The following is a 13476-nucleotide window of genomic DNA, read 5'->3' as shown; positions in this document are numbered from 1 at the left end:
GGCAGGAGAGGAAAACTGGAAGATGGATTTCTTAATTAAGTTGTAATTGTTTTTTGTAAATTGCATTATCTTCTGATCTATTTCGGTCTGGGCTTAGTATGAACAATCTGATGGGTACCTCACCCGCTGGTTTTGTCATTTTGTAACGTTTCGTAGTTATGAATAAATGTAATTGTTTCGATTTTACGGAAAGACAGTTTTCTCCTTTTGCCAAACGTAACTACCTTTCATGCTAATTAGTAGTTCTCATTAATTTTGTGAAGTAAACAATTGTGTTAATGAAGTGTCCAGTCACCCACGTTACCAGCGTCCATGATTAGATGCAGATACCAACATGGCTGCCTTCTCGTAGTATGAAAAACGCTCTGCTTAGTCATTTTTAATTGTCAGAGGTAGCTTTGTATTAAAGCAATTTAGTTAATTTTGGACTGTATAAATTTATCCTTAATCGACGAGATCCTCGGGTTTATTTTTTGAGTGCAATTCCTTGGGTGTTCACTGAGCACTTACCCAGGGTACCAGAGGTTTTGTCGCGGCACGCTTTTACGGAGGCCGAGAAACGAGCGCAAAGCCGCGAATTCTTCTCGCGGGTTGAAAACTGAGGGCGTGAATTAAAGTAAGACATTCTGGTTCCCAGATCCCATCGTTTTTCTTAGCCGGCGCGGCCTTTGCACAATGACGAAAGGCTCAGGAGACCTTGGATTTACAATTCTAGGACTTTCAGAGCTCATATATGGGTCGTCAATAGTACTAAAGATGGCGGAACTGAGAAGCATTACCTTCGAAGAGTCTCTATGTGAAGGTTACAGAATATGTCCCTTCGTGTCGAACAGAAAGACGCAATTAGTAACACCGTAGTTTTAAACATGAAACTCTTGATTGTTTTAGTCACCGGCCAGGCCACATCGGCCATTTTTACTTCCGTTTAAAGCTTTTATTGTTCGCATTGTTTGTAACCAATGACAAATTATTTCCTGTCTCCACTCTCCAGACCCCTTCGTTTTCTCGTGCGAAGGCCCCGCCGGCTAAGAGAAACGATTAGATATGGGAACGAGAACGATAGTAAGACTCCGTGTGTTGTTAATTTTGATCAATGTTTTTTTTTTTTTTTTTTCCTTCTGCCTCCCCTCCCCTCACTCTAATAAGGGTCAACTGAATCAAATCTCCCACAATGCATCACATAACGCCTTTTATCCAAGATGGCGGTCAAAGTGGCTGTTTAGAAAGGGTTGTGTTGTGCGAGTGGTGCCATACTCAGTTTGTTGTTCTGTTCTGGCGAAGGTACTGTCAACTTCTTTGGAGGTGAAGAAAGTTACGAGTAGATTTTTAGATTTAGTCCTGCTCAAACTGAGTCATTCTATTCTCTATTTTATAAATTTATAAAATAGAGAATTAATACACTGTGTTTACTAACTGTAAGCCTCGCTTCTTGGCCAAATATTCATTTGGCTAAATTGAAGAATACCTATTCTGCCTAACTATTACAGATGGCTACGCAGAAATGCAATTCTTTAAGGCATGCCACGTTCGATATATCAATAGACCTTTTTACCTATACGGCTGCCATTTTCATTTCTATTGTTTCGAATAGCCATTATGGGATGCCCAGTGGGCAAATACATATTAATTTGTCCCCTGGGCATCCCATAATGTCTTTCGAAACAATAGAAATCAAAATGGCCGCCGTATCGGTAAAAAGATCTATTTACACATGGCTACGAGGCTTATTTTGTTTAGAAATCTCTTGAGACTTGAGACAAAGAAAACAGAACTGAGCTGTGAAATTTTACCATAAAGCCTCGTAGCTCCAGCCTGATTTTTTATATATCGAACTCGGCCTATTGCTCTCTTATCTAGTTATGCACAGACCAACTCAAAACTCAAATTAGTAACTTGTGCCCGATCTTTAATAAGACAATGCTTTTTATTGTACTGATTGGCCACAAATATTCAGAGAAAAGGGTGCTTAATGACATTGTCATAAGAACAGTGCAAAGTTGAATACAACATTGAGGTTCAATAGCTCAAAATTTCGGTAATGGACTTGGTCGAAATGAATAGTAAAACAAAACTGAATTGGACATTGAACAGCGGAAGTTGACTACTGGGCTTGAGGGCCTCCCATGAAATGGAGGTGAGTGGTCAGCCAGGCCAAGAGTGCGTCCAAACCCTGAAATCGCGGCGTAGAATCATAGCGGTTAATGCATGGAGATGGTTATGAAGCTCAACAAGTTCCTTTGCTTGATGTTTTTGTCCGTCGTTTTGGACGACGGGAAGGGGGGGATGTTGAAGTTTTGATTTGATCGGCGCATTATGAGGCCTAGCCACTGATACCACTACGTATGGTCTTCACTCCTTTCATTATTTTGCAAGTAAATTGTGGAACTCATTGCCTGATAATGGCGTACATCGACTTCTCCTTCTACTTTGAAGACGAGTTTGAGAACAGTAAAATTTGACAAACAATGTTACATTCTTTATGAGAGAAATGCTAGTCTCTAATCTTATATTATGTAAATGTCTTGTACATTTTTGTCTTGTACATTTTATCCCAATGTTATTTTGATTATAATCAATTTTCCTTCTTTCTTTATTTTTGGATTGTTGTTTTCAATTTTGTAATTCATTCAACTTATTCTCTTCAGAGATATTAGCATTTTTGCTATCTGAAATTCAAAGTCAAATAAAGTTATAAATTGTATTTTATAATAGATGGTTTGCAACTATTCTCAAGAGACACAGATCCCAATGGCCACAATGTTCAATTGCTGGTGGACCAACAAAGGAGCTAGTGAGTCCACCAACATGGCGGTGATCACGTCACGTGAAAACCACCTATTAATTTTCCCTGTGGGTGGTTATGTGACAGCTATAATGGTGGATCAAAGCAATAGATCAAACCACCGTCAATTATGTACATTGCACCATTTGTTTCCGATTTTCCCCTGTAATTATCTCCAGCATTCCTGAGACTTGAAAAGCGTTGTGAAGGCTTGAAATACAGCAATCACAAAATGTATATTACCTTTTCATAACTTGCTCAAAGGGGGAGGGGGGGGGGGGGGGTTGCAACCCCCACGACCCCACCCGGGGGCCACCAATGATACATATGACTAATACAGGGAATCTGTCATTTTATTTTTCAGTGATAAATGCAATCAATCTAAGCTAGAAGAGAGGATCTAACAAGAGGTTTCAAGAAATTGAGCTTTTGCAAAATGGTAAGGAGTTCACAAAATTTAATGTTAACTTGCAAAATAATGAAATTTTCTGTTGCATTTCCAGTTGTAAAAGAAGCTAGTACTTTACTTCATTTCCAGTCCTTAGTGTAACAACTAGTAGATGTTGTTCATTTTCCTTGGAGTGGCGAATATATGTTAGTGGTTAGCTGGGAGGTCCATTTAACAAATTGATGTCAGGTTTTCGTGCATCTGTCCTGTTATTGATCATAAATTTCATCATAACATTGTCAAAGTAGTCTGTGAATCCACTTGGCTATCGCTGATCCATAGCTACTTTGACAATGTTATGAGGAAATTCATTGTCAATAACAGGACAGACTCATGAAAAACTGACATCAATTTGTTTTTCAAAAAGGCAGAGGGGTCAAAATTAAGTCAAAAGATGAGAAGAACGAGAGACAAAAATGCGAGAAACTTCAATCTGATGCGAGCAATATCACATCATTATCTCATAAATTATAAATTTATGTGTCTGTCTCTAGGCTTATTGACAATAAAAATTAGCTAATGAGCACACTCAATTTTTGCAGTCATTGTAAAAATACTTTTTCAGTATGCGAACTGAATCTTAATTCTGCAAAGGACTTACTGATTTTTGCCAAGAGGGTACAGTAACAAATCCTGCAATCTGACTTGTTGTTCGCACGTTACTGTGCCCATGGGTTGAGATAAGAAAATCCAGACCATGCCAAGAGCCAATCTGATACATGTAGCAGGATTCGTTGCCTTGCCCTCTTGAAAAACATTGAAGCTACAATAATGTACAGTGTAGTTGCAATATCACTTCCAATCAGCCTTGCCAAAAAAGTAATAATGATATTGTTATTATCTGGTTTCACAGTAGACTTTTTTTTAAATTCAGGGTGGTGTATTGAAAACAGAAAACTTCCGATATCAACTCAAGACAAGCAAGATAAAAATAATCTTCAAGAAAAAGAAAAAGAAAAAGGAGACTGAAGTAGACAGTTTAAAGAATCACAAAGTGTGGCTGTATTAACCTGTAGTTAGGTCAGAGCAGTCGGGAATAGTTAAGGTCAATGATACAGTTGATGCCATAAGGCAGGCATTGTAAGGTGAGTAATTGTGCTTGCCAATATGAGAGAGAATCATTTCACGTGAACACATGAGCCCAATAAATTGACCTGCTCCCTACTGTGTGGCTTCATACAGCTCAGTTGGTGGGATCATTGCACTGGCATCACAGAGGTGGTGGGTTCGAGTCTTGTTAAAACCACCTGGATTTTTCAAGTGTCTGTAAGAGACAAATTAGTATTGCTTTAATTGTCCAGATAAGTTTGAGGATCACTTCTATCATTCCTTACATTTACTGTTCATGTGTCTGACGTGTGCTGTTGTTTACATGACTGTAGTTCATAAAATGTGCCATAGAGTTCAATGTGCTTGCTTGCATTGTTTTCTGCATTGTAGATTCGAATGCTTTGGTGATGGTATAATTTTGAAAGCAATTTCCTTTTATATGCAAGATTAGTGAAGCATTTTGTACTGTTAATTTTTGTTTAAAGTGCACCAAACCTAGAAATGTTTTCCCTTGAAACCACTCTAACTTCTAGGGTAAATCGGCAATTTTTTTTTTGGCATTTTTTTTTTTTTTGGTAAATCGTCCGTTGTCTTTGACCTTTTGAGGAAGCAAAACATTGGTCAACGTTTTGTTCATTTCCAACCAACCAAGTGGGAGGTTTAACCCATTGACTTCTGGGAGTGGTACATAACAGATTTTATCTGTCTAATGCCAGATGATTTTACGCATCAGTTAGGGGCTTCCTTTTAGGGTGCTTGAGGAGTGAGTGGTTTAAGGACGGGTGCCTACATCTACATCTACATCTACATCTACATGTTCCAGCACACTCGGCAAAGTCCCTTTTTGGCTTATGGCTGTTTCTGCTTAGGTGGCCTCATACACTGTAAGCCTTTTTAGAGACATCACGCCAAGCCGGCCACTTCAGCTGGAGAGAACAGGACAGCCACAACACCGGGGACTACATCCCCTACTCTTATCGAATAGTGTGTGGGTTCTTTAACGTCCCACAGGAAACTTATGAACATAGAAGGTATTTGTGAGACGGGGCCTACGGTTTATAGTCCTTATCCGAGAAGACTTGAAAGTCTAACCATTTGCAGATGAAATTACAAAGGCAGCACTTTCTCCTCAGTTATTTTAAGATCCTGAGTGTTGATGCGGCCGGGGTTCGAACCCGCGACCTCCCGCATGACAGCCCGATGCTCAACCAACTGAGCCACCGGTGCGTGGCTACCGGTGCGCATACGTTCTGCGATCTCGAGATACTTGGATTTCCTATTGGTGATGCCTATTAGTTATACAGGGATATTTTTGCACCGTTCAAAACTATGCGGAGAAAGCAGAACTTAGCAAGTGCTCTTGGTACCCAAAAAGAAAATTGGGGGTAACCATGCATTTTTCAGAGATAATTTAGCTTCAATTTGGAAAAGAAGGCCATACATTGCTTTGTATTTCAAAGCTTTTTACAAATATTGTTGATTAATTATCTTCGAAAAATGCGTGGTTAGCCCCAATTTTCTTTTTGGATTTCAATAACACTTGTTAAGATCTGCTTTTCCAGCATATTCAGTAAACCGCGCAAAAATACCTTTGAATTAGTAGGCACCGTCCCTAAGCAGTCAAAAACTGTGTCCCCTTCATCAACCCATTGACCCCTGGGTGTGAGACTTAACAGATTGTTCTCTGTCTAACACCAGACGATTGTACCGCTCAACTATATGTGCATGAGGAGTGAATGGGTTAAGTCTATTTTATATTTGTCTTTGTGTCTTCAAATTAGTTTGTGACGTCAAGTAAGGAATGGACCTATTCCTGTCACTCACTGGGTTGTGAACCAAACGAGTTCAGCATTTTTCTGCCTCTGGGGGTCAGAGCAATATAGAAGTGTTTGCCAAATGGTATTTTTACTTCTTAAGGGGAACTCATTACAGGGGTACAGTGCACTGTAAAGGAAACCTCCTTTCTTACAACAAATGTCTGTGAAGTGCCAAATCTTTTATTTCTCATCAAAATTTATCCTAATAATTTATGATACTTTATGAAAATTTATCAGAAATTACAAGCACATGCAAATAGTTTTTCCCTCATATGATTTTGTAATTCTGTTACACAACTTGATTTAAAATAAGCCATGTTTTCTTCCAACAAATAATGTGCTGCCAAGGATTAGAATAAAATCTCATTAAGGCTATTGCAAATTATTTTCAATGTAAATCTCCAGTGATAGATATTAGTATGATCTTGGTTGACCTTGAAAAAACTTTCCTGCAAAAAAACTGTCTGGAAAAAAATGGCACTTAAATTTCGCATGTGCCAAACAAAATTCTGGCAAATTTTGAAGTTTTTTATGAACAATGTATTAGTTGCTAGGAAACAATCGCCGACAATAACGTCAAGATTTGCCCACGCTTTATCAAGCAAATCACTAAAGATTTGTAGATTTCGGTGCGAAGGGCTAATGCTCGAAACGTCATCCCGCAATTTTTTTTTTCACCCTGTGTAAGTTAACCCTTTGACTCCTAGGAGTGATTGGCATGTAAATTCTCTTCAAAATTTCATTGAAATATCAGTCAGACAAGTATTGACAGAGTTGATTTACCTTTAAATATTAATTATTTTGTTTCATGAAACTAAATTTTCCTGTTTCACTCCCCACGGACACAGCAGGACAGTGTCTTTAGGAACTAATGTAGCTTCCCTTTTGTCAGAACTGACCGATCAGACCCGTCAGTTTGCAAAGAAAATGCATCAATTTGAAGGAACACTTGCATGATAATCCCTCGCATTCTTCTGGACTGAGTGGCAAAATTTTGAGCTTTGATTTTCATCCAAAGGCTGTTTACTTTGACTGTAAGTTTTAGATTTCATGGTTCTGCCTTTAATCATGTTCTCAGATAGTTGGATCTAGGGAAAGTAACGTCATTTGCTCTAAGCATGTAAATAAACAATAATTGCTGAAATCATCGTGATAACTTGAGTGCAGGCATCACTTTCCGCAATCTTTTGTCTGTAACCCTTAAGTCAAATAACCATTACTTTTCTTCATTAGTCCTTTCACTGCCGGGAACATGCAAAACACTAGTTTGAGTCTGAAAGCCCAAAACTCTGGTGCTGCATATGAATTCAGCCACGTACACACGCGTTGCATTTTGAAACTAGTGAGCCGTTGACATCGCTTTCTCCTCAATCCAGCTCTCTCAAGATTTTAAAGTTATTAATGGCGGAGCATTAAATAGAAAAATTCCAGTTAAAAAAAAAAAAGGTGTCTTTGAAATCAAGGCTTATAACTTTGGTCACTTAGTGTTTAGTTACAGTAGCATAGGTTTGAAATCCAAAGAAAAAGAATTGATTTTTCGGTCACAGTAGCACTTTAAGAAGGCATTTTCCAGTTCAGACTAAAATAACAGGTCTGCAATTCGTGCGTGCATTGTGAAGAGCGGATAAAAAATAATAATAATTAAAGCTGTTTTGATGTTTAAATAAATTTGTTTTGAATTATTATTGAATAGTTTTAAACGGCTCATTCTCGTTTCTTAATGGGGTTGGGTGTTGGAAGAAGACACCATGTTCTTCGATTCGACGTAGCGTTTATTTTAGAGGGACACCTCTGCCTATAGAGTGTTTTCACGCAACGTCACGGCGGCCATGTTAGTGTTCCTAAACAAAGGAATGGCGGCCGCATTGGTGTGCCTCGCTAATCCTCCGAGAATTGAGCACTATTATCATGCAGACGTTTTCTTTTGTTTCTTTGGAAAAACAAGGTTACTGATTACGCAAGTGAAAACACTATTGAGCGTCAGACCAGCGGAAGAGAAAATTTGCTCCATCTTTCCCAAGACTTTTTGCCGCGAAGGGTCGAGTGTTTTTTGGTGTGGAGAAACGCCCTGGGATCAATACGCGTCGGAGCATTCGTTTTTATTCGTAAAAATGAAACAATGAAACAAACCCAGACCTTCATCCAATGGATCGTTTGTTTCCCATCTTTGCATTTTTTCGCAGAGCTTAGTATTTGTGTCACTCCCTCTTTATTCATGGCGAAGGTGTATCCGCGTTCTTGAAAACCACTAGACAACCATTTGAACCATTTGGCTTTAAGATAAAATAATTATTATATACCTCGATGGAATAGCCCTTATCGGAGTTATCAGCAGTTTTACCACGCAAATTAGGCTAAGGAGTCATTTAGTATTGAATTAGCCCTTGAGCCTCTTTTGCATGTAGTTTTAAACAAAAGAAAATGTGCCTGCAGGTTCAATTCTAATAAGGTCCATTTGATAGTCTTTTTCAAGGTAGACCTTAGGGGGACTGTTGGCAGCCTCGTTCCCACACGTTCCCGGGGTCTCCTAACAAACCCTGGGCACAAGGTTGGACTGTTGGCACTGACTGACGTTTCAACAATTTGAGCAGAAGTTATCTTCAGATTCAAGCGACGGTTGGAAATTCAAACGAATGTACTGATGATTGGTCTTTGTTTTACAAGATCACATCACGATCAAATTCTATCGAGATATGTAACTCCTCGGTTTAAACCATTTTCTGTAATTATTACATGTTATATCATATGAAACGCCAATTATAGCTTAAAAAGATGCGTTCGTTATTTTGACGTCATGAATCACCATAGCAACAAGAATTATCTACAAACGCTTAAAACGCTTACGTCTTAAAAACGAATTTGGTGACCTGATATTTTATTGCTGGAAAGTGAAAAGCAGGCGAAGATAAAACTCTGCAAAGTTAACAGAAAAAAATAAGACCTCTTTAAATTTTACCAATCGTGAAGTTTGCCCCGAATTTGCTCTATAGCATTTTTTTATAACCAGAGACAGAGCGTAGTTTACGAGAAGACACCAACGCCTTAGTGATGAGTTGTTTAGTCGGGGTTATCAATGCACTGCCAGATGATCAGAATACCGCAGACATAAGGTGAGTAACAAGCTGCTCGCCACTTCTGGTGGTAATAAGGCAAGAGTATGACCACATATATGATTCTGTATGAGACACGTTTTGCACCAGATCTGCAATGGTGCATCAGGTTAAGGAACCGCTGAGCCAAATTATCCGTGGTATCCACATGCACATTACAGAAAGGGAACCCGATGAAGTTATTTAAAAATACCGAACCTCGTTCCTAGGGTCCTCTCTATTTAATCAACCTCGTTCCTCTCTCGAGAAAGTACCCCGATTGCGGCTGGTCACGTGTCTATGTGTACAAATCAAATCCCCACTAAGGGTGGATCCTCGACTTATTTTCTCACCAGTAAAATTTAGTTCTATCTTGTTTTTCTTTACCAAATGTCACGCACGTTCTTAACAAGACTTCAAATTGCGCTTCTTTGAGCTGGCTATTCTTGGGTTTCACTCACGTGATCAACAGCCATGTTTTTCAACGAAAACAAAAGAAGACGTTAGCATCATAATAGCCTTCAATTCCCGGAGGATTGGATTGGGACACCAACATGGCCGCCATGTGAAATCCAACATGTGACGTCATGTGAAATCCAAGAATACATCACTTTCTTTTGAAAGTAAAATAAGTAATGTGTCTGGAGCCGAACACCACGACACGAACTGATATCCTCGGGCACAGAGGATTTACATATCCTTTTTGGGGTTTGTTTTACATTAATAGGCATTGCTACGCCAAGCAATGTTTAATGTCCTCTCCCCACTGGGCTCAGTAGGTGAGATCAGTAACCATAGTGCTCCTCCCTTCGATTATCGTTCTGGAATCTGCAAAAATCAAGCAGACAAGTGACCAGCCGCAACTAGGGTACTTTCTCGAGAGAGGAACGAGGTTGATTAAATATCCAAGGAAATCAGCAAAATCATTCAAAAACATGGAGTAGCTGAGGCTTTGAGATCTAAAACAACAACTATTTAAGGAGACTCCAACCACGAACAAAGGAGGCCAATGAGAGATCTTCTGTTTTCGTCCATCAACATGGCGGTGATTATGTAACGTGAAATTAAACCGGCGCATAAATGTGGACTTCCTCATACTATGGCTCGTAAATTCTATTCAAAACATACAATGGGTTGAGGCAACAGATGAGATGGAAACAAAAGATAGCTAAGTTTCGCCTCAAAAGCATAAAGTCACGGATAACCGGCCTCAAACGGTGTTGTTAAAGCAATGTTGTTAATGATATAAGTGCAATATATTTTGTTTGTAATCAACCCCTTCAGACAAAGTTTACAGCAGCGATACTAACAAAACTTGCTCGACAAACCGTGAAAGAGGTTAATGATAGAATTATTGTTTGTGGCATCCGGAACGGCGCCCGTAACATTACGCGAAAACCACATCTTGTTGTTGTTCGTTTGTTTGTTTGTTTGGAATTTCTATTGACCGTGAATTTCCCTGGTTGTTGCGAAGGATGATGTGTCAAACAGAAAAAAAAAATGCTTTGTTTATAGCAGTAGTGCACTTAGCTACCAAGCTAGTTCACAGGCAGCCCACTTTTAACAATCTGAAGAAACAATTCAACTGGCAGAAGTGACTATTTAAGTTGTCACTATTTACAAAGCGTGGAATCCGGGACATCTGGAAACAAAACCATACCAGGGGCCTGTTTCTCGAAAGTCCCGAAAACTTTTCGGGCATGAAAAGCCATTTGTAAACCTTCCAACATCTCGTTCAGGAAAGCCGATCTTTTAACATGTTTTGAAGATAACAAAAAGTAAACTGACTGTGACGTTTGACGACTTAAATCCTCTCCGTTCTTAAGACACAGAGAGACACACAGGGAATCGTGACACCCAAAAATAGCCCATAAAGTTTCGGGACTTTCGAGAAACGGGCCCCTGAGATTTGTTAAAAGGGGATTTGAACCCGGGTCAGCCGCATACAAACCCTACGCCCTAACCACTGGACCACGCTATCCCTTTAATAAACTTATTCCGCGCTTTTGTCGTGTCCCAAATCCACCCGCCTGTTTATCAACATTTTCTCGTCTGAATACACCTATTTCGATATATTAAAATCCAGTCCTAAACAAAAGGCATCATCTCCAGGCTCTGGGGAATAAATATAAAGATTTGTATGAGTTTATTCCCTAGAGCCTCGAGATGATGCCTTTTGTTTAGGACTGAATTTCAATATATCGAAATTGGTCTATTTTAAGACTCGGCCTGTGACCATGTGACTGGTCCAGTACATTTTCATTGGTCACGCACCAAGTCAAACCGGACTTTTCCTTACTACTTTAATTAAATCAATGACAACGATAACAATGATTCTGCCATATTTCATGTTTTCAATATGTTTCATAACCAAAGAGAATGTCAGTTGTAAGGTCTTGTTTTGTATTTTAAAAACAAAATGAACATTTCATCTCGAAATATCAGCGTTTTTCACGAAATGCGTGCACTTGATAATTTCACGCTTGTCTTCTGCACGGACGCGCACATGTTTTCAAAGCGTTTTTTCACTGCCTTGTAGTTACAAATTTGAATGCAAAAAAATCAACACAAAGACTCTTTCCCATTACAATTTTCCCTCTTTGCGTGAAAAATCATAGAATAATTTGGTCGATGCCCCATTGCAATTTGCAGTCAAACGAGCTGATCTGTAAGGGACACCAAATTAGCAACAATAGCAGCGATTTTCACGGTGAAAGCACAACAGTGACGTTTTTCTCGTGTAGATGTTGCAAACACGAGGTTTCGCGTGGCACACTTTGTTGTCACTTCGATTAAGCATTGGAATTTATGCCTACCAGCCAATCAGCGACCTCCGTGAACGAAATAAATTGGGAACAATTTGGAGACTGATCGCTTCGCCTTCGGGCAAACAGCTTGTTGCCTTTGCTGAGGAAGTTTATGGAGCTGTCGTAGCTGGAAGAAGAAGAAGAAGAAGTGATCTTGACGAATATGACGCTGCGTTCCAGACTCAAGGATTACTCCGCAGGACGGACCACAGTATAGGTGAAGTATGTGTGTGCAAAAATTGTGCAGCCCACAAAGTTATCACACTTAGGTGGGGCGCTTGTTCTGTTTTGTGGTGCACTTCTCTTGAGAATTAGCTGCCGTAAGTGCATTCTGCCGTTGAAGGGTCGAGTTTTTCTAATTATATGCCTTCACAGAACTCCGTCCTTTAAATTCTCATCTAAAAAAAATAGCCCTTATATCTTGGCAACCAAAGTACTTGTTAGAAAGTTCCAATTTTCTGAACTGGTTTTTGACGAAAATAAAACAAATTCCATCCGTAACTCGCAGTTAACAAACACGTACATGGTCGTTGCGCTTTCCAAACTTGAAAACAACTTTTCTCCACACCACGCGAGCGAGAGAACGATTTGGATCTTGAAGTCCTCGTAAATTTTCCTTAAATAAACCGCGCTACGGTTTCATTTCGTTTTTGTAAGATCGGACGCGATGCAAATTGAAATTCCCGAAGTTTCCTACTACCTTATTTGTAGTAATTTGAAAGTGTACAAGCTTACCGCATTTTCGTTCATACAACTTGTCCTTTATTCTCTATCTCCTCCTTATCGCTATGAGTTCGAGCAAACCAAATCCTAGGATAACGTTCAGCAACTCCTTAGATGTAATCTATCAAAAGGGCCCCAAGACTTTGAATGTAAACTTTTGTTACGCCCTCCTTTCAATTACTTCAAATGCTGAGATGTTTAAACTTTTGAGGTTTGGCGCGTTTAACATTTAGTTAAAATTCATCTTTAAAAAAAAAAAAAGCGTTAGGAAACTCCCCAAATTTTGCGATGGATTGGTCTATGTCTCCATCATTAGCCAAGCGAATGAAAGGAAAAATACAAATAAGACATACGGATACATGACAATATCCATTTAATGCACGAGACCCTCCCCAGTCCTAACTTGGAACTCGTCACTTTGCCCTCCCCTCCCTGGTTTCTTCAGTCTTATTCCCATTTTAACCACAAAGTCCTTTTCTATCCCCCATCTCTGTTGTCTCTCTACTCAACGAGTTTTTTTTTTTTTTTTTTCATGATCATCATAACCACCTTGTATGTTACTCCATCCCCCCTAAAATTGTCCTTTATAGACTTCATGAGATCATGTAATTCTCTTGCGATTTTAACCATTCTTGCATTGCATTGCATTGCAATACAAAGCTATAGTTCAGTTTCATGAGGTCATTGTCTAATCCCTCCCCCACAGATGGATTTAGATTGCATGTCCACAAGCTAAGGCACTCGCAATTCGCTCAAAATT

The 13476-nt window shown here is 39.3% G+C and overlaps 1 protein-coding gene and 1 long non-coding RNA gene across 5 annotated transcripts in view; both read left to right on the top strand.

Annotated features, from left to right (window-relative positions):
* The window catches only part of LOC138049422 (serine/threonine-protein kinase MRCK alpha-like), a 61458-nt gene extending 61266 nt beyond the window's left edge, over nucleotides 1-192 (top strand). For all 4 annotated transcript variants that reach the window (XM_068895689.1, XM_068895687.1, XM_068895686.1 and 1 more), the window contains one exon: nucleotides 1-192. This exon is cut by the window's left edge and continues 321 nt beyond it. The gene's annotated coding sequence lies outside the window, so the exon portion shown is untranslated.
* Nucleotides 193-1194: 1002 nt separating this feature from the next.
* On the top strand, nucleotides 1195-4240 carry LOC138049424 (uncharacterized). Its single transcript, XR_011132382.1, has 3 exons — nucleotides 1195-1302; nucleotides 3147-3221; nucleotides 4105-4240. It is a non-coding gene; the product is annotated as an uncharacterized lncRNA (long non-coding RNA).
* The last annotated feature ends 9236 nt before the right edge of the window (nucleotides 4241-13476 follow it).

This window comes from Montipora capricornis, chromosome 5 (assembly GCF_036669925.1).
Source record: "Montipora capricornis isolate CH-2021 chromosome 5, ASM3666992v2, whole genome shotgun sequence".
NCBI classification, from domain to species: Eukaryota; Metazoa; Cnidaria; class Anthozoa; order Scleractinia; family Acroporidae; genus Montipora; species Montipora capricornis.
The sequence above is the reverse complement of the archived record's forward strand: the minus strand, read 5'-3'. Positions and strand labels throughout refer to the sequence as shown.